The sequence below is a fragment of the Felis catus genome (genome assembly GCF_018350175.1).
Source record: "Felis catus isolate Fca126 chromosome F1 unlocalized genomic scaffold, F.catus_Fca126_mat1.0 chrF1_random_Un_scaffold_76, whole genome shotgun sequence".
NCBI lineage: Eukaryota > Metazoa > Chordata > Mammalia > Carnivora > Felidae > Felis > Felis catus.
Window position 1 is genome coordinate 59,019 of NW_025408523.1, and position 21,462 is coordinate 80,480.

The window sequence follows — 21,462 nt, forward strand, 5'->3', positions numbered from 1 at the left end:
TTTCTTGACCCAGCTTTCTTTTAGTTCTGAAGAGATGGCAATTAGTCATTGAAGGCATAATAGTCCTATAGGAAATTGACCTATATGACGGATGGACATTATTTCATCCATCCGTATCCCTAAAGCACATTTCATTGGAAATATTAGCCAAGGATACACACTGTAAATTCACAACTGATGTGTAGCTCCCTGTAAGTTGCATTCTGACGTTGTCACATATGTGTCATCAAAGATGTTATTCGTGACTTTTCAGATAAGCTTTCAACACCAGGAAGGTGATGTTAGAGAATCTGGTATGAATGGAAATTCGCAGATTCTCAATGAGGAATGATTTTTCATTTTTAATGTTTCTTTTTTTGAGAGAACCCGAGCTGGGGAGGGGGATAGAGTGGGAGACACCGAATATGAGGCAGGCTCAAGGCTCTGAGCTCTCAGGACAGAGCTTGATGCGGGGCTCAAACTCATGGACTGCCAAATCCTGACTTGACTCAAAGTCGGACGCTTAACCGACTAAGCCACCCAAGGGCCCCTGGAAGGATAGTTTAGTGGCAAAGAAGAAGAAATTAAAGATAGTGTAAAGGATGTCTATTTTTAATTGAAATATTGTTCACATATTCGTTGTGTTAGTTTTAGGCATACATTGTAGTCATTCCATATGTCTCTACATTATGTTGTACTCAACCACAAGTGTAGCTATCCTGTGAAAGCATGCAACAATATTGTTACAAGATTGACTCCATTCCATTGGCTGTCCCTTGTATCCCTAGGACTCATTCACTCCATAGCTGGACGCCGGTATCTCTCTCTCTCAAAGGTGTCCATTCTTTATCTAACCTAAGTATTTTGGTGGTAAACAAAATTACGTCTTGTTCAGCATGTGTAAATCGGTGGTCTATTTTTCTGTGAATATTGCTTAAAACATTACAAATGATGTCGTTACGTTAATAAATTCGGTTTCATTCTTCACTCACAAGAAAGAGAAGGAAAAGATTTTGGGTCCCAGGCCCTGTCACTAAAACCTTCCCAACGAGGAGAACAGGCTTAGTTGCCCAGAGCACCTTCGGTCTCTCAGCTGAGCAACCAGGGCCTTCAACATTGGAGGAATTCCCATGATGGCCAGCAGAGAGAGCTCAAGAACCACAGACCCCCGAGGGGCGGGTTCCTCTGCTGGGCAGTGATAGCCAGCAGAGGGCGCACCATCTGCTTTTCTGACCCAGGGCACCTCAGAGCAGGAAGGGCTTTGCTTGCTCTCAGAGGACTCAGGCCTCTGCTGGTGCCTGAGTACAGAGACGAGAGCTGCATTTCCAGCAGGTTCTGCCACCCGCCCCAGGGGAGACCTTGGGAGCTTAGCAGCAACTTGGCATCTCCTGAGTCGCCAGAGAGAAGCTGCCTTGCTGTACTGAGTGCTGAGGAGGGGGCGCCGGGTGGCTTCCCTGGTCAAGCTGGTCGCTGAGTTACACAGGCCTTTGCATTTTCTGGGCTGTTCCCGTGTTTCATTCCACCCCTTCCCGGACACTGTTTGAACAAGACGTATTTTACTAAAGGACTTGTGGATTGCGGGGTCCCACGACATCACCTCATAGATGCAATCGATGATTTGTTCCAGATCCAGGCTTGTTTCCGGGAAGAAACCCTAACAGAAATTCAGAAGCACGGGAGCTGCATTCAAGTAGGACGTGGATCCATGAAATGCTCGTCTCACGACCTTCTAGAAGAAGGAGCTGGGACCCATGTTCCGAGTCCTGCTGGACCCAGAGGCCAAGGTAAGGGCACAAACTGTCCCACATATCATACATGCTTTTTTAAAAATTTCATGGTTATTTTTCCAACCTAGTGAAGTGATTGAACACTACTGAAAACCCGGTAGGTAAGTCTCAGTAACCTTATGTTATCTTTGAATTTAAATTCCACTGAGTGAAGACACAGTGTAATATTAGTTTCAGGTGTCCAATATAGAGCACCACTTCCACACGTCACCCGGTGCTCATCCCAGGTGCACTTCTTAATCCCCATCCGCTGTTTCACCCATTCCCTCACCTCGCTGTGGAACTCCTCAGTTCCTTTCCTAGTTAAGAGTCCGTTTGTCTCCTCCCCCTGCCCCTTTGTTTTTTCTTGCCATGTGTTAGCGAAATCATTGGGTATTTGTCTTTCTCCGACAGGCTTATTTCCCCCAGCATAACATTCTCTCTCTCCATCCACCTTGTGGCAAATGGCAAGATTTCACGTTTTTACGGCTAAATCATATTACATTCCATAGACCACATCTCAATTTATTCATCAGTTGATGGGTGCTTGGATAGTTTCTGTCATTTGGCTTTTGTAGAAAATGCTGCTGTAAACATCACGGTGCATGTATCCCTTTGAAGATTTTGTATTCTTTGTGGAAATACCTTGTAGTGAAGTTGCTGGATTGTAAGGTACTTCTATTTCCAGTTTTGTTTTGTTTTTGACATCTCCATGTGGTTTTCCAGAGTGGCTGCACCAGTTTGCATTCCTACCCACAGTGCAAGAGGGTTATTCTTTCCCCACATCCATGGCAACACCTGCTGTGTCATCCTTCATTGATTTTAGCCATTGTGACAGATGTGATGTGTTCTCTCATTGTACTTTCGAATTGTATGTCCCTGAAGATCAGTATTGTTGAGCATTTTTTCATGTGTCTCTTGGCCATGTATATGTCTTCCTTCGGGAAATGTCCGCTCGTGTCTTCTGCCCATTTTTAATCAGATTTCTCATTTTTTGCGTGCTGTATAACTGTATATATTTTGGACACTAACCCTTTATCCGATGTCGTTTGCAAATATCATTCTGTTGATGTTTTCGTTTTGTTGATTATTTCCTTGGTGACGGAAGGTTTTAATTTTTATAAAGTCTCATTATTTTTGCTTGCGTTTCCCTTACCTCTAGAGATATATCTACAAAGACGTTTGTACAGGCAATGTCAAGTAAGATACTACCCGTGTTATCCTCTGGGATTTTTATGGTTTCAGGTTTCACATATAGGTCTTTGTCCATGTTGGATTTATTTTTGTGTATGTTGTAAGAAATTGGTACGTTGTTTTTGTTTTGTTTTGCAGATTGCTGTCCAGTTTTTCCAAAACCATATGTTGAGGAGCCTTTTTTTTTAATTTATGTATTTATTTTTGAGAGAGAGAGAGAGAGAGAGAGAGAGCGAGCATGCAGAAGAGGGGCAGAGAGATATGGAGAGAGAGAATCCCACGCATGCTCTGCACTGCCCTGAGATCATGACCTGAGCTGAACCCACCATCACACGCTTTCGTGACTGGGCCACCCATGTGTCCCAAGACTATCTTTTTTTTTCCATTGGATGTTCTTTCCTGCTTTGTTGAGAATTAATTGACCATAGAGGTGTGAGTTTATTTCTGGGTGTCCATGCTATTGATCTATGCGTATGAGTTTGTTGTTGTTGTTATGTTTTGTTGTTGTTTTGTCAGTACTGTTCAGTACGGACATACTGATCATACTGTTCTGATCAGTATAGCTTTGTAATATAACCGAAAGTCTGGAATTGTGATGTCTCCAGCTTTGCTTTTCTTCTACAAGTTTGTGTTGGCTGTTTGGGGACTTTTGTCATTCCATACACATTTTGAGATTATTTGTTCTTGTTCTGTGACAAATGCTTTTGTGAGTGTGATATCCCTATCACACTTCATTTCATTATATGTGTAGATTGCTTTGAGGAGTGTAGACATTTTAACAGTATTTTGTGCTTCCCATCCATGAACATGAAATGTATGTCCATTTCTTTGTGTCCTCTTCCATTTATTTCATCAGTGTTTCATAGCGTTTAGAGTACAGGTCTTTCACCTCTTTGGTTAGGTGTATGCCTGGTTTCTTGTGGTATTTGTGAGCCTGTCAATGGGATTGATCCCTTACTTTCTCTCTGTGTTAATTCATGATTTGTGTTAGAAATTCAATACATCTATGTTCCTTGATTTCTGTAGATTGTGACCTGTCGAATTCATATATCGATTCTAGCAATTTTTAAGGGAACCTTTCATGTTTTTTATAGAACCTATCATGTCAGTTCCAAACAGCGAAAGTGCTACTTCTTCCTTGCCGATTTGGATGCCTCTTATTTCTTTTTGTCGTCTGAGTGCTGTGGTTAGGGTTTCCCGTACTATGTGGGATAACAGTGGTGAGAGGGGTCATTCCTAGCTTGTCCCTGACTTTGGAAAAAAACTCTCAATTTTTACCCATTGAGGATGAGATGAGCTGTGGGTTTTTCATAGACGACCTTTATTATGTGCAGGTAGGTTGAGTCTCAATGTACTTTGCTGAGGGTTTTTATCATGAATGGATGTGACATTTTATCAAATAGTTTCCCTGCATCTGTTGAAAGCATCCTATTGTTCTTATGCTTTCTTCTATTATTGTGGTGCATCATGTTGATTGATCTGTGAATGTGGAACCACGCTTGCAGCCCAGGAATATATCCCACTTGATTATGGTAAATGATTCTATCAATGTATTGTGGACTTTGATTTGAAGGTATTTTAATGAGAATGTCGGCATACATAGTCATCAGGCTATTGCTCTGCAGTTTTATTTAAAATTTTTTAAACATTTTTTTAAATGCTTATTTCTTTCCTTAGATAGAGTACATAAAAGTGAGGGAGGGGCAGAGAGACAGGGAGAGAGAGAATCCTGGCCACGCCCCACACTGTCATGGCAGGGCCCAACGTGGGACTCGAACCCACGTACCGCAAGATAATGTCCTAATCCAAAATTAAGAGTTGGACAGTAAACCGACCGACCCACACAGGCGCAGCTGCAGTTTTCAGTTTTAGTGGAGGCTTCATCTCGTTTTGGTATCAGGGTAATGATGGCCTCATACGATGAATTTGTAAGATTTCCTTCTTTTTTTATTTTTTGTAATAATTTGAGGAGAATACATATTACCTCTTCCTTGAATGGATGGTAGAATTCATCAATGAAGCCATCTGGCCATGATCTCTTGTGTTGGGGGGAGATTTTTTTAATTACTGATGGGGTATCTGACTGTTTTCAGATTTTAGGTATCTTCCTGTTTCAGTTTTGGTAGTGTGTGTGTTTCTAGGAATGTGTCCATTTTTCTCAGAGTGTCCAATTTGTTGCATATAGTTGTTCATAATATTATCTTCTAATTGTATTTTTGTGGTGTTGACTGTCATTTCTCCTTTCTTATTTGTGATTTCATTTGAGTTCTTTCTGTCTTCTTTGTGAAGAGTCTGCCTAGGAGGTTTTCAAGTTGATTACTGCTTTCAATGATCCAGCCCCTGCTTTCATTGATTTGGTCTAGTGTCTTTTTGGTTTCTATATTCCTTATTTCTGCCCTAAACTCTATTATTTCCTTCCTTCTGCTGCTCTTTTTCTCATTCCTTTAGGTGTAAGTTAGGATTCTTTGAGAATTTTCTTGCTCTTTAAGGTAGGCTTGTATTGCTATCTACTTCCATCATAGACTGCTTTTGCCGCATTCCAAAGGGTTTTACCAGTGTATTTTCATTTTCATTTGTTTCAGTGTATTTTCTCATTGATTTCCTGTTTGACCCATTCATTTAGTAGCATGTTACTTAACCTCCCTTTATTTGTGGCCTTCCCACCCTCCCCCCCCCCCGCCCTCTTTTTGTGGTTGACTTCAAGTTTCCTAGCTTTGTGGTTAGAAAAGATGCTTGGTCTGATCTCTGTCGTTGGGTACCTCTTGAGGCCTGATTTATGCCCTACAATGTGATCAATTCTGGAGAACGCCCCGGGTATGCTTGAAAAGAATGTGTATCTGCCATTTTAGTATGGAGTGTTCTGAATATATCTGTTAAACCCTTCTGGTCCAGTGTGTCATTCAAAGCCATTGTTTCCTTGTTGACGTTCTGTTTATAGGTTCTGTCCATTGATGTGAGTGATGTGTTAAAGTCCTCTACTATCATCATATTATTATAAATGAGTTCCTTTACGGTTGTTGCTAAATGTTTTGTATACTTGGTGATCGCATGTTGGGTACATCGAAATTTACAATCATTGGATCTTCTTGTTTGGCTGTCCCCTTTAGTATGAGATCGTGTCTGCCTTCATCTCTTGTTATACCTGTATGTATGTATGTATGTATGTATTTTAATTTAAGTCTTAGTTGACATACAGTGCATTCTCGGGTTTAGGAGTAGAATTCGGTGATTCATCCTTTACATACAACACCCAGTGCTCATCACAACAAGTGCTCTCCTTAATACTCGTCCTCCATCTAGCCCAGCGCTGACCCATCTCCCTCCATCAACTTTCACTTTTTTTTTTCTCTAACATTAAGAGACTCATGTGGTTTGTTACCATGCTTCTCTTTTCCTGGCTCCTTCCTTAGTTTTCATGTGTTTTGTTTCTTAACTTCCACATGAGTGAAATCATATATGTGTCTTTCTCTGATTGACGTATTTCACGTAGCATAATACATTCGAGCTCCATCCACATCATTGCAAATGGCAAGATTTCATTCTTCTTGAAGCTGAGTTATATTTCATTGTATATACGTATGTATGTATATATGAACATACATGTATGTCCATATGCATATACATACATATACATACACACACCACAACTTCTTTACACCTTCATCAGTTGATGGATACTTGGGCTTTCTCCATAGTTGGGCTACTGTTGATAATTCTGCTATAAATACTGGGTGCATGCAATGTCACTATTAGGTATTTACCCAAAGGGTACCAAAATAGAGTCTCGGTTTTAAAGTTTATTTTGCCTGATATAAGTATGGCTACTGGCTTTCTTTTGACATTATTGGCATGATAAATATTTCTTCATTCCCTCACTTCAAATCTGCAGGAGACTTGGGGCGCCTGGGTGGCTCAGTCGGTTAAGGGGCCAACTTCGGCTCAGGTCATGATCTCCCAGTCCCTGAGGTCGAGCCCCACGTCGGGCACTGTGCTGACAGCTCAGAGCCTGGAGCCTGTTTCAGATTCTGTGTCTCCCTCTCTCTGACCCTCCCCCGTTCATGCTTGGTCTCTCTCTGTCTCAAAAATAAATAAACATTAAAAAAATTAAAAAAAAATAACAAATCTGCAGGAGACTTAAGTCCGAATAAGGCTTTGTAGGCAGCATCCAGATAGACATTGTTTTTTGTTTGCTTGTTTGTTTGTTTTGTCCATTCTGACGCCCTATCCAATGTCTTTGGATTGGAGCATTTAGTCCATTTATAGTCAGAGTGATTATTGCTAGGTATATATTTAGTCCCATTCTACTAGTTGTTTTATCATTGTTTCTTGATGTTTTCTCTGATCCTTTCATGTCTGTGACACTTTTAGTCTTTCCTTTCCACTCAAGAGCCTGATTTAAATATTCTTTTCTTTTGACTGGTGGTACATTTCTTTACTTATTTTTAATATTTCTTCTTTTTAAAATTGAAGCCCAAGTTAGTTACCTTATAGAGGAATACAGTTTCAGCAGTAGAATTTAGTGACCCATCAAGTACAAAATATACCCAATACTCATCCCAAGGTCCACCCCTAATGCCCATCACCCATTTAGCCCATACCCCTATTCAGTAACCCTCCAGGAACCCTGAGATTCTTCCCTCTATTTAACAGTCTCTTATCATTTGACTCCCTCTCTGTGTGTATCTTCTTTTTGCTTTCCTTGCACTATGTTCATCAGTTTTATTAAATTCGACAGATGAGAGGAATCATAGTATGTGTGTCGTTCTCTGGCATATTTTGCTTAGCTTAAGAAACTCCGGTTCCATCCCCGTTGTTGCAAAGAGCGAGATTTCATTCTTTTTGATCGCAGAGTAATAGTCCATTGTATGCATATACCATATCTTCTTTATCCATTCATCTGTCAGTGGTCATTTGGGCTCTTTGCATAACTTAGCTATTGTTGAGAATGCTGCTATAAATATTGGAGTACACGTGCCACTTCGAGTCAGCGTTAGTGTATCTTTTGGATCAATACCTAGTAGTGCAATTGCTGGGTCCTAGTGTAGCTCTATTTTTTGTTTTTGTGACGAATCTCCATACTATTGTCCAGAATGGCTACACCACTTTGCATTCGCACCAGCATTGCAAAAGGGTTCCCTTTCCCTGCATCCTTGCCAACATCTGTCGTTTCTGGAGATGTTAATTTTAGCTATTCTGATAGGTGTGAGGGGATATCTCATTGTGGGTTTCATTTGTATTTCAGTGATGACCAGTGAGATTGAGCATCTTTTCATGTGTGACCGATCTGGATGTCATCTTTCTTAAGGTGTCTCTTCATGTCTTTTGCCCATTTCTTCACTGGATTATTTGGTTTCTGGGTGTTGAGTGTGATAAGTTTTTATAGATTTTGGATACTAACCCTTTATCTGATATGTCACCTGCAAATATCTTCTCCCACTTCATTCAGTTGCCTTTTAGTTTAGCTGATTTTGTCCCCTGCTGTGCAGAAGCTTTTATCTTCAGGACCCAATAGTTCATTGTGGTTTTTATTGCCCTTGCTTCTGGAGACATGACAAGCGAGAAGTTGCTGCGGCCAGGATCAAGGAGGTACATTGCCTATTATCTCCTCTAGGATTTTGATGGTTCCTGACTTACATTTAGATAATTCATCCATTTTGAGGTGTGTGTGTGTGTGTGTGTGTGTGTGTGTGTGTGTGGTTTAAGAACAGTGTCCAGGTTCATCATTCTCACTGTCCAGTATTCCTAGTACCATTTGCTGAAGAGACTCTTATTCCATTGGATATTCTTTCTGTGTTAACAAAGATTACTCACCTTATGTTTGAGGGTATATTTCTGGGTTCCATATTCTGTTCCATTGACGTCTGTCTCCGTTTCTGTGCCTGTACATACTGTCTTGATGAATGCAGCTTTCTAATACACCATACATCCAAAATAGTCATGTTTCCACCTTTGTTTTCTTTTTCAACATGACTTTGGCTTTTGGTATCTTTTCTGCATCCTTACACATTTTAGGGTTGTTTGTTCTAGCTCTGTGGAGAAAGCTCATGTTTTTTGATAGGGATTGCATTGAGTGTGTCAATTGCTTTGGTAGTATTGACATCTTAACAATGTTTGTTCTTCTTCTTTTTTTTTCAACGTTTATTTATTTTTTGGGGACAGACAGAGACAGAGCATGAACAGGGGATTGGAAGAGAGAGAGGGAGACACAGAATAGGAAACAGGCTCCAGGCTCTGAGCCATCAGCCCAGAGCCTGACGTGGGGCTCGATATCATGGATGGCGAGATCGTGACCTGGTTGAAGTCGGACGCTTAACCGACTGTGCCACCCAGGCGCCCCAAATGTTTGTTCTTCTAATACGTGAGCATGGAATGTTTTCCATTTCTTTGGGTTTCTTCAATTTTTCTCATAGACGATTTATGGTTTGTTGCTTACATCCCCATTGGGAGAGTGTCTGAGCTAGGGTTAGGGTTCGGTCCAGGACGTTGCCAGGGCCAAAGCAACTCCAGTCTCGTGATCTCCCTAGAGGAATGAAGTAAGGGACCAGGAGACAGCGGGGGTCAATTGTTTGATTAGGTTTCAAGATCGGGTTAGGATTCGGTTGAGGTTTCCGGTTAGGGGTAGGGATTAGGTTAGGACCCAAGAGGCTCCAGGTACTGAACCCACAGCAGGGCAGTGGTCACCCGAATGGGCTAAGTTGAGGGCACAGGGGAGAGGGCCGGGAACGTTCAGTCTTTGGCTTCCTGGCCACGCAAATCTATGGGCCACTGGTCAGGTAGGACTCAGCAATTCTCTCAGACAACTGCAGCCGGGCCTGCAGAATGACATTGTTAGGTTCCAGGCACCATGCCGAGGGACACTGCCATGCTTCTTGAACCCCAGGCACGTGGTGTTGCCAGACCATGCGATTGGGTCCACAAGGGGAGAGAGCCTTAGCTACGGTTAGTGTTTGGACCAGGGACGTAGCCAGGATCGAAGTGACTCCTGTCTCGAGATCTCCCTCGAGAGATGAAGTGAGGGCTCATGTAAAGGTGAGGTTAAAATGAAGGGATAGGGTTCAAGTCCGGCTTAGGATTAGGAGGAGGGTCTCGTTAAGGGTAGGGTTGGGGTTACGTCCCAGGAGGCCCCAGGTGTGAAGCCAGAACACTTCAGCGGTCTCCCCGAAGGACTGAGTTCAGGGCACAAGGGAGAGTTCCGGTCAGGGTCAGACTCTATGAGCGCCTGGCCGGGGAAGACTCAGGAATTCTCTCTGGCAGCTGCAACAGGCATGAGAAACGATATGGTGAGCTTCCAGATACCATATCAGGTGACCATGCAACCCAGAAGGATCCAAGGCGTATGGTGTTGTCAGACGTAGGGATTGGGTCCCCATGGGGAGAGAGCCTTAGCTAGGGGTAGGTTTCGGTAAAGGCACATCGCGAGGTCCATAGCGACTCCAGGGACGTGACCTCCTTCAGGACTAAATTGAGGGCCCATGCCAGAAGGTGGCTCAAATGCAGGATTAGGGATCGAGGCAGGCTTAGGTTTCGGTGCAGGCTCCCGGTTCGGGGTATGGTTAGAGTTAGGGTTAGGTGCCAGAAGGTTCCAGGCGCCGAACCCACAGCAGGGCAGTGGTCTCCCCGAAGGGCTGAGTTCAGGGCACAAGGGAAGGTGCCGATAAGGATCCGTCATGGCTGCCAAAGCCACACATTTGTTCCTCCCGTGGTCGAGGAGGCCTCCGGAATCCTCTCGGGAGCTGCAGCCGGTCCTGGGAAACGACATGGTGAGCTTCAAGGTTCCTTTCCGAGTCAGTCTGCACCGCTTCTGGACCCCAGGTGCGTGATGCTGTCACGTTGGAATTGGGTGCCCATGAGGGGAGAGCCTTAGCTAGGGTTAGGGTTCGGCCCAGGGACGTCGCCAGGGCCGAAGCGACTCCGGTCTCGTGATCTCCCTCGAGGGCTGAAGTGAGGGCCCATGCCAGAAGGCGGCTCAAATGCAGGATTAGGGATCGAGGCAGGCTTAGGTTTCGGTGCAGGCTCCCGGGTTGGGGTAGGGTTAGGGTTAGGTCACAGGAGGTTCCAGGCGCTGAACCCACAGCAGGGCAGTGGCCTCCCCGAAGGGCTGAGTTGAGGGCACAAGAAACAATGCCAGTCAGGATCCCTCTTTGGCTGCCAAGGCCACATATGTTGTTCCTCCCGTGGTCGAGGAGGCCTCGGGCATCCTCTCGGGAGCTGCAGCCGGGCCTGGGAAACGACATGGTGAGCTTCCAGATTCCTTGCCGAGTCAGCCTGCACGGCTTCTGGACCCCAGGCGCGTGATGCTGTCAGACGTCCGGATTTGGGTCCCCATGAGGGGAGAGCCTTAGCTAGGGTTAGGGTTCGGCCCAGGGACGTCGCCAGGGCCGAAGCGACTCCGGTCTCGTGATCTCCCTCGAGGGCTGAAGTGAGGGCCCATGCCAGAAGGCGGCTCAAAAGCAGGATTAGGGATCGAGAAAGGCTTAGGTTTCGGGGGAGGGTCCCGGGTCGGGGTAGGTTTAGGGTTAGGGTTAGGTCCCAGGAGGTTCCAGGCGCCGAACCCACAGCAGGGCAGTGGTCTCCCCGAAGGGCTGAGTTGAGGGCACAAGGGACGGTGCCGGTCAGGATTCCTCTTTGGCTGCCACGGCCACACATGTTGTTCCTCCCGCGGTCGAGGAGGCCTCCGGAATCCTCTCGGGAGCTGCAGCCGGGCCTGGGAAACGACATGGTGAGCTTCCAGGTTCCTTGCCGAGTAAGCCTGCACCGCTTCTGGACCCCAGGCGCCTGATGCTGTCAGACGTTGGAATTCGGTCCCCATGAGGGGAGAGCCTTAGCTAGGGTTAGGGTTCGGGCCAGGGACGTCTCCAGGGCCGAAGCGACTCCGGTCTCGTGATCTCCCTCGAGGGCTGAAGTGAGGGCCCATGCCAGAAGGCGGCTCAAATGCAGGATTAGGGATCGAGGCAGGCTTAGGTTTCGGGGGAGGGTCCCGGTTCGGGGTAGGGTTAGGATTAGGGTTAGGTCCCAGGAGGTTCCAGGCGCCGAACCCACAGCAGGGCAGTGGTCTCCCCGAAGGGCTGAGTTGAGGGCACAAGGGACGGTGCCGGTCAGGATCCCTCTTTGGCTGCCACGGCCACACATGTTGTTCCTCCCGCGGTCGAGGAGGCCTCCGCAATCCTCTCGGGAGCTGCAGCCGGGCCTGGGAAACGACATGGTGAGCTTCCAGGTTCCTTGCCGAGTCAGCCTGCACCGCTTCTGGACCCCAGGCGCGTGATGCTGTCAGACGTTGGAATTGGGTCCCCATGAGGGGAGAGCCTTAGCTAGGGTTAGGGTTCGGTCCAGGGACGTCGCCAGGGCCGAAGCGACTCCGGTCTCGTGATCTCCCTCGAGGGCTGAAGTGAGGGCCCATGCCAGAAGGCGGCTCAAATGCAGGATTAGGGATCGAGGCAGGCTTAGGTTTCGGGGGAGGGTCCCGGTTCGGGGTAGGTTTAGGGTTAGGGTTAGGTCCCAGGAGGTTCCAGGCGCCGAACCCACAGCAGGGCAGTGGTCTCCCCGAAGGGCTTAGTTGAGGGCACAAGGGACGGTGCCGGTCAGGATCCCTCTTTGGCTGCCACGGCCACACATGTTGTTCCTCCCGCGGTCGAGGAGGCCTCCGGAATCCTCTCGGGAGCTGCAGCCGGGCCTGGGAAACGACATGGTGAGCTTCCAGGTTCCTTGCCGAGTCAGCCTGCACCGCTTCTGGACCCCAGGCGCGTGATGCTGTCAGACGTTGGAATTGGGTCCCCATGAGGGGAGAGCCTTAGCTAGGGTTAGGGTTCGGTCCAGGGACGTCGCCAGGGCCGAAGCGACTCCGGTCTCGTGATCTCCCTCGAGGGCTGAAGTGAGGGCCCATGCCAGAAGGCGGCTCAAATGCAGGATTAGGGATCGAGGCAGGCTTAGGTTTCGGGGGAGGGTCCCGGTTCGGGGTAGGGTTAGGGTTAGGGTTAGGTCCCAGGAGGTTCCAGGCGCCGAACCCACAGCAGGGCAGTGGTCTCCCCGAAGGGCTGAGTTGAGGGCACAAGGGACGGTGCCGGTCAGGATCCCTCTTTGGCTGCCACGGCCACACATGTTGTTCCTCCCGCGGTCGAGGAGGCCTCCGCAATCCTCTCGGGAGCTGCAGCCGGGCCTGGGAAACGACATGGTGAGCTTCCAGGTTCCTTGCCGAGTCAGCCTGCACCGCTTCTGGACCCCAGGCGCGTGATGCTGTCAGACGTTGGAATTGGGTCCCCATGAGGGGAGAGCCTTAGCTAGGGTTAGGGTTCGGGCCAGGGACGTCGCCAGGGCCGAAGCGACTCCGGTCTCGTGATCTCCCTCGAGGGCTGAAGTGAGGGCCCATGCCAGAAGGCGGCTCAAATGCAGGATTAGGGATCGAGGCAGGCTTAGGTTTCGGGGGAGGGTCCCGGTTCGGGGTAGGGTTAGGGTTAGGGTTAGGTCCCAGGAGGTTCCAGGCGCCGAACCCACAGCAGGGCAGTGGTCTCCCCGAAGGGCTGAGTTGAGGGCACAAGGGACGGTGCCGGTCAGGATCCCTCTTTGGCTGCCACGGCCACACATGTTGTTCCTCCCGCGGTCGAGGAGGCCTCCGGAATCCTCTCGGGAGCTGCAGCCGGGCCTGGGAAACGACATGGTGAGCTTCCAGGTTCCTTGCCGAGTCAGCCTGCACCGCTTCTGGACCCCAGGCGCGTGATGCTGTCAGACGTTGGAATTGGGTCCCCATGAGGGGAGAGCCTTAGCTAGGGTTAGGGTTCGGGCCAGGGACGTCGCCAGGGCCGAAGCGACTCCGGTCTCGTGATCTCCCTCGAGGGCTGAAGTGAGGGCCCATGCCAGAAGGCGGCTCAAATGCAGGATTAGGGATCGAGGCAGGCTTAGGTTTCGGGGGAGGGTCCCGGTTCGGGGTAGGGTTAGGGTTAGGGTTAGGTCCCAGGAGGTTCCAGGCGCCGAACCCACAGCAGGGCAGTGGTCTCCCCGAAGGGCTGAGTTGAGGGCACAAGGGACGGTGCCGGTCAGGATCCCTCTTTGGCTGCCACGGCCACACATGTTGTTCCTCCCGCGGTCGAGGAGGCCTCCGCAATCCTCTCGGGAGCTGCAGCCGGGCCTGGGAAACGACATGGTGAGCTTCCAGGTTCCTTGCCGAGTCAGCCTGCACCGCTTCTGGACCCCAGGCGCGTGATGCTGTCAGACGTTGGAATTGGGTCCCCATGAGGGGAGAGCCTTAGCTAGGGTTAGGGTTCGGGCCAGGGACGTCGCCAGGGCCGAAGCGACTCCGGTCTCGTGATCTCCCTCGAGGGCTGAAGTGAGGGCCCATGCCAGAAGGCGGCTCAAATGCAGGATTAGGGATCGAGGCAGGCTTAGGTTTCGGGGGAGGGTCCCGGTTCGGGGTAGGGTTAGGGTTAGGGTTAGGTCCCAGGAGGTTCCAGGCGCCGAACCCACAGCAGGGCAGTGGTCTCCCCGAAGGGCTGAGTTGAGGGCACAAGGGACGGTGCCGGTCAGGATCCCTCTTTGGCTGCCACGGCCACACATGTTGTTCCTCCCGCGGTCGAGGAGGCCTCCGCAATCCTCTCGGGAGCTGCAGCCGGGCCTGGGAAACGACATGGTGAGCTTCCAGGTTCCTTGCCGAGTCAGCCTGCACCGCTTCTGGACCCCAGGCGCGTGATGCTGTCAGACGTTGGAATTGGGTCCCCATGAGGGGAGAGCCTTAGCTAGGGTTAGGGTTCGGTCCAGGGACGTCGCCAGGGCCGAAGCGACTCCGGTCTCGTGATCTCCCTCGAGGGCTGAAGTGAGGGCCCATGCCAGAAGGCGGCTCAAATGCAGGATTAGGGATCGAGGCAGGCTTAGGTTTCGGGGGAGGGTCCCGGTTCGGGGTAGGGTTAGGGTTAGGGTTAGGTCCCAGGAGGTTCCAGGCGCCGAACCCACAGCAGGGCAGTGGTCTCCCCGAAGGGCTGAGTTGAGGGCACAAGGGACGGTGCCGGTCAGGATCCCTCTTTGGCTGCCACGGCCACACATGTTGTTCCTCCCGCGGTCGAGGAGGCCTCCGCAATCCTCTCGGGAGCTGCAGCCGGGCCTGGGAAACGACATGGTGAGCTTCCAGGTTCCTTGCCGAGTCAGCCTGCACCGCTTCTGGACCCCAGGCGCGTGATGCTGTCAGACGTTGGAATTGGGTCCCCATGAGGGGAGAGCCTTAGCTAGGGTTAGGGTTCGGGCCAGGGACGTCGCCAGGGCCGAAGCGACTCCGGTCTCGTGATCTCCCTCGAGGGCTGAAGTGAGGGCCCATGCCAGAAGGCGGCTCAAATGCAGGATTAGGGATCGAGGCAGGCTTAGGTTTCGGGGGAGGGTCCCGGTTCGGGGTAGGGTTAGGGTTAGGGTTAGGTCCCAGGAGGTTCCAGGCGCCGAACCCACAGCAGGGCAGTGGTCTCCCCGAAGGGCTGAGTTGAGGGCACAAGGGACGGTGCCGGTCAGGATCCCTCTTTGGCTGCCACGGCCACACATGTTGTTCCTCCCGCGGTCGAGGAGGCCTCCGCAATCCTCTCGGGAGCTGCAGCCGGGCCTGGGAAACGACATGGTGAGCTTCCAGGTTCCTTGCCGAGTCAGCCTGCACCGCTTCTGGACCCCAGGCGCGTGATGCTGTCAGACGTTGGAATTGGGTCCCCATGAGGGGAGAGCCTTAGCTAGGGTTAGGGTTCGGGCCAGGGACGTCGCCAGGGCCGAAGCGACTCCGGTCTCGTGATCTCCCTCGAGGGCTGAAGTGAGGGCCCATGCCAGAAGGCGGCTCAAATGCAGGATTAGGGATCGAGGCAGGCTTAGGTTTCGGGGGAGGGTCCCGGTTCGGGGTAGGGTTAGGGTTAGGGTTAGGTCCCAGGAGGTTCCAGGCGCCGAACCCACAGCAGGGCAGTGGTCTCCCCGAAGGGCTGAGTTGAGGGCACAAGGGACGGTGCCGGTCAGGATCCCTCTTTGGCTGCCACGGCCACACATGTTGTTCCTCCCGTAGTCGAGGAGGCCTCCGCAATCCTCTCGGGAGCTGCAGCCGGGCCTGGGAAACGACATGGTGAGCTTCCAGGTTCCTTGCCGAGTCAGCCTGCACCGCTTCTGGACCCCAGGCGCGTGATGCTGTCAGACGTTGGAATTGGGTCCCCATGAGGGGAGAGCCTTAGCTAGGGTTAGGGTTCGGGCCAGGGACGTCGCCAGGGCCGAAGCGACTCCGGTCTCGTGATCTCCCTCGAGGGCTGAAGTGAGGGCCCATGCCAGAAGGCGGCTCAAATGCAGGATTAGGGATCGAGGCAGGCTTAGGTTTCGGGGGAGGGTCCCGGTTCGGGGTAGGGTTAGGGTTAGGGTTAGGTCCCAGGAGGTTCCAGGCGCCGAACCCACAGCAGGGCAGTGGTCTCCCCGAAGGGCTGAGTTGAGGGCACAAGGGACGGTGCCGGTCAGGATCCCTCTTTGGCTGCCACGGCCACACATGTTGTTCCTCCCGCGGTCGAGGAGGCCTCCGCAATCCTCTCGGGAGCTGCAGCCGGGCCTGGGAAACGACATGGTGAGCTTCCAGGTTCCTTGCCGAGTCAGCCTGCACCGCTTCTGGACCCCAGGCGCGTGATGCTGTCAGACGTTGGAATTGGGTCCCCATGAGGGGAGAGCCTTAGCTAGGGTTAGGGTTCGGGCCAGGGACGTCGCCAGGGCCGAAGCGACTCCGGTCTCGTGATCTCCCTCGAGGGCTGAAGTGAGGGCCCATGCCAGAAGGCGGCTCAAATGCAGGATTAGGGATCGAGGCAGGCTTAGGTTTCGGGGGAGGGTCCCGGTTCGGGGTAGGGTTAGGGTTAGGGTTAGGTCCCAGGAGGTTCCAGGCGCCGAACCCACAGCAGGGCAGTGGTCTCCCCGAAGGGCTGAGTTGAGGGCACAAGGGACGGTGCCGGTCAGGATCCCTCTTTGGCTGCCACGGCCACCACATGTTGTTCCTCCCGCGGTCGAGGAGGCCTCCGCAATCCTCTCGGGAGCTGCAGCCGGGCCTGGGAAACGACATGGTGAGCTTCCAGGTGCCTTGCCGAGTCAGCCTGCACCGCTTCTGGACCCCAGGCGCGTGATGCTGTCAGACGTTGGAATTGGGTCCCCATGAGGGGAGAGCCTTAGCTAGGGTTAGGGTTCGGGCCAGGGACGTCGCCAGGGCCGAAGCGACTCCGGTCTCGTGATCTCCCTCGAGGGCTGAAGTGAGGGCCCATGCCAGAAGGCGGCTCAAATGCAGGATTAGGGATCGAGGCAGGCTTAGGTTTCGGGGGAGGGTCCCGGTTCGGGGTAGGGTTAGGGTTAGGGTTAGGTCCCAGGAGGTTCCAGGCGCCGAACCCACAGCAGGGCAGTGGTCTCCCCGAAGGGCTGAGTTGAGGGCACAAGGGACGGTGCCGGTCAGGATCCCTCTTTGGCTGCCACGGCCACACATGTTGTTCCTCCCGCGGTCGAGGAGGCCTCCGCAATCCTCTCGGGAGCTGCAGCCGGGCCTGGGAAACGACATGGTGAGCTTCCAGGTGCCTTGCCGAGTCAGCCTGCACCGCTTCTGGACCCCAGGCGCGTGATGCTGTCAGACGTTGGAATTGGGTCCCCATGAGGGGAGAGCCTTAGCTAGGGTTAGGGTTCGGGCCAGGGACGTCGCCAGGGCCGAAGCGACTCCGGTCTCGTGATCTCCCTCGAGGGCTGAAGTGAGGGCCCATGCCAGAAGGCGGCTCAAATGCAGGATTAGGGATCGAGGCAGGCTTAGGTTTCGGGGGAGGGTCCCGGTTCGGGGTAGGGTTAGGGTTAGGGTTAGGTCCCAGGAGGTTCCAGGCGCCGAACCCACAGCAGGGCAGTGGTCTCCCCGAAGGGCTGAGTTGAGGGCACAAGGGACGGTGCCGGTCAGGATCCCTCTTTGGCTGCCACGGCCACACATGTTGTTCCTCCCGCGGTCGAGGAGGCCTCCGCAATCCTCTCGGGAGCTGCAGCCGGGCCTGGGAAACGACATGGTGAGCTTCCAGGTGCCTTGCCGAGTCAGCCTGCACCGCTTCTGGACCCCAGGCGCGTGATGCTGTCAGACGTTGGAATTGGGTCCCCATGAGGGGAGAGCCTTAGCTAGGGTTAGGGTTCGGGCCAGGGACGTCGCCAGGGCCGAAGCGACTCCGGTCTCGTGATCTCCCTCGAGGGCTGAAGTGAGGGCCCATGCCAGAAGGCGGCTCAAATGCAGGATTAGGGATCGAGGCAGGCTTAGGTTTCGGGGGAGGGTCCCGGTTCGGGGTAGGGTTAGGGTTAGGGTTAGGTCCCAGGAGGTTCCAGGCGCCGAACCCACAGCAGGGCAGTGGTCTCCCCGAAGGGCTGAGTTGAGGGCACAAGGGACGGTGCCGGTCAGGATCCCTCTTTGGCTGCCACGGCCACACATGTTGTTCCTCCCGCGGTCGAGGAGGCCTCCGCAATCCTCTCGGGAGCTGCAGCCGGGCCTGGGAAACGACATGGTGAGCTTCCAGGTGCCTTGCCGAGTCAGCCTGCACCGCTTCTGGACCCCAGGCGCGTGATGCTGTCAGACGTTGGAATTGGGTCCCCATGAGGGGAGAGCCTTAGCTAGGGTTAGGGTTCGGGCCAGGGACGTCGCCAGGGCCGAAGCGACTCCGGTCTCGTGATCTCCCTCGAGGGCTGAAGTGAGGGCCCATGCCAGAAGGCGGCTCAAATGCAGGATTAGGGATCGAGGCAGGCTTAGGTTTCGGGGGAGGGTCCCGGTTCGGGGTAGGGTTAGGGTTAGGGTTAGGTCCCAGGAGGTTCCAGGCGCCGAACCCACAGCAGGGCAGTGGTCTCCCCGAAGGGCTGAGTTGAGGGCACAAGGGACGGTGCCGGTCAGGATCCCTCTTTGGCTGCCACGGCCACACATGTTGTTCCTCCCGCGGTCGAGGAGGCCTCCGCAATCCTCTCGGGAGCTGCAGCCGGGCCTGGGAAACGACATGGTGAGCTTCCAGGTGCCTTGCCGAGTCAGCCTGCACCGCTTCTGGACCCCAGGCGCGTGATGCTGTCAGACGTTGGAATTGGGTCCCCATGAGGGGAGAGCCTTAGCTAGGGTTAGGGTTCGGGCCAGGGACGTCGCCAGGGCCGAAGCGACTCCGGTCTCGTGATCTCCCTCGAGGGCTGAAGTGAGGGCCCATGCCAGAAGGCGGCTCAAATGCAGGATTAGGGATCGAGGCAGGCTTAGGTTTCGGGGGAGGGTCCCGGTTCGGGGTAGGGTTAGGGTTAGGGTTAGGTCCCAGGAGGTTCCAGGCGCCGAACCCACAGCAGGGCAGTGGTCTCCCCGAAGGGCTGAGTTGAGGGCACAAGGGACGGTGCCGGTCAGGATCCCTCTTTGGCTGCCACGGCCACACATGTTGTTCCTCCCGCGGTCGAGGAGGCCTCCGCAATCCTCTCGGGAGCTGCAGCCGGGCCTGGGAAACGACATGGTGAGCTTCCAGGTGCCTTGCCGAGTCAGCCTGCACCGCTTCTGGACCCCAGGCGCGTGATGCTGTCAGACGTTGGAATTGGGTCCCCATGAGGGGAGAGCCTTAGCTAGGGTTAGGGTTCGGGCCAGGGACGTCGCCAGGGCCGAAGCGACTCCGGTCTCGTGATCTCCCTCGAGGGCTGAAGTGAGGGCCCATGCCAGAAGGCGGCTCAAATGCAGGATTAGGGATCGAGGCAGGCTTAGGTTTCGGGGGAGGGTCCCGGTTCGGGGTAGGGTTAGGGTTAGGGTTAGGTCCCAGGAGGTTCCAGGCGCCGAACCCACAGCAGGGCAGTGGTCTCCCCGAAGGGCTGAGTTGAGGGCACAAGGGACGGTGCCGGTCAGGATCCCTCTTTGGCTGCCACGGCCACACATGTTGTTCCTCCCGCGGTCGAGGAGGCCTCCGCAATCCTCTCGGGAGCTGCAGCCGGGCCTGGGAAACGACATGGTGAGCTTCCAGGTGCCTTGCCGAGTCAGCCTGCACCGCTTCTGGACCCCAGGCGCGTGATGCTGTCAGACGTTGGAATTGGGTCCCCATGAGGGGAGAGCCTTAGCTAGGGTTAGGGTTCGGGCCAGGGACGTCGCCAGGGCCGAAGCGACTCCGGTCTCGTGATCTCCCTCGAGGGCTGAAGTGAGGGCCCATGCCAGAAGGCGGCTCAAATGCAGGATTAGGGATCGAGGCAGGCTTAGGTTTCGGGGGAGGGTCCCGGTTCGGGGTAGGGTTAGGGTTAGGGTTAGGTCCCAGGAGGTTCCAGGCGCCGAACCCACAGCAGGGCAGTGGTCTCCCCGAAGGGCTGAGTTGAGGGCACAAGGGACGGTGCCGGTCAGGATCCCTCTTTGGCTGCCACGGCCACACATGTTGTTCCTCCCGCGGTCGAGGAGGCCTCCGCAATCCTCTCGGGAGCTGCAGCCGGGCCTGGGAAACGACATGGTGAGCTTCCAGGTGCCTTGCCGAGTCAGCCTGCACCGCTTCTGGACCCCAGGCGCGTGATGCTGTCAGACGTTGGAATTGGGTCCCCATGAGGGGAGAGCCTTAGCTAGGGTTAGGGTTCGGGCCAGGGACGTCGCCAGGGCCGAAGCGACTCCGGTCTCGTGATCTCCCTCGAGGGCTGAAGTGAGGGCCCATGCCAGAAGGCGGCTCAAATGCAGGATTAGGGATCGAGGCAGGCTTAGGTTTCGGGGGAGGGTCCCGGTTCGGGGTAGGGTTAGGGTTAGGGTTAGGTCCCAGGAGGTTCCAGGCGCCGAACCCACAGCAGGGCAGTGGTCTCCCCGAAGGGCTGAGTTGAGGGCACAAGGGACGGTGCCGGTCAGGATCCCTCTTTGGCTGCCACGGCCACACATGTTGTTCCTCCCGCGGTCGAGGAGGCCTCCGCAATCCTCTCGGGAGCTGCAGCCGGGCCTGGGAAACGACATGGTGAGCTTCCAGGTGCCTTGCCGAGTCAGCCTGCACCGCTTCTGGACCCCAGGCGCGTGATGCTGTCAGACGTTGGAATTGGGTCCCCATGAGGGGAGAGCCTTAGCTAGGGTTAGGGTTCGGGCCAGGGACGTCGCCAGGGCCGAAGCGACTCCGGTCTCGTGATCTCCCTCGAGGGCTGAAGTGAGGGCCCATGCCAGAAGGCGGCTCAAATGCAGGATTAGGGATCGAGGCAGGCTTAGGTTTCGGGGGAGGGTCCCGGTTCGGGGTAGGGTTAGGGTTAGGGTTAGGTCCCAGGAGGTTCCAGGCGCCGAACCCACAGCAGGGCAGTGGTCTCCCCGAAGGGCTGAGTTGAGGGCACAAGGGACGGTGCCGGTCAGGATCCCTCTTTGGCTGCCACGGCCACACATGTTGTTCCTCCCGCGGTCGAGGAGGCCTCCGCAATCCTCTCGGGAGCTGCAGCCGGGCCTGGGAAACGACATGGTGAGCTTCCAGGTGCCTTGCCGAGTCAGCCTGCACCGCTTCTGGACCCCAGGCGCGTGATGCTGTCAGACGTTGGAATTGGGTCCCCATGAGGGGAGAGCCTTAGCTAGGGTTAGGGTTCGGGCCAGGGACGTCGCCAGGGC

At 53.3% G+C, this 21,462-nt stretch overlaps 1 long non-coding RNA gene across 1 annotated transcript; it reads left to right on the plus strand.

Annotated features, from left to right (window-relative positions):
* Positions 1-1,319: 1,319 nt before the first annotated feature.
* LOC123383661 lies at positions 1,320-2,697 on the plus strand. The gene is made up of 2 exons (XR_006593600.1): positions 1,320-1,763; positions 2,472-2,697. It is a non-coding gene; the product is annotated as an uncharacterized LOC123383661 (long non-coding RNA).
* The last annotated feature ends 18,765 nt before the right edge of the window (positions 2,698-21,462 follow it).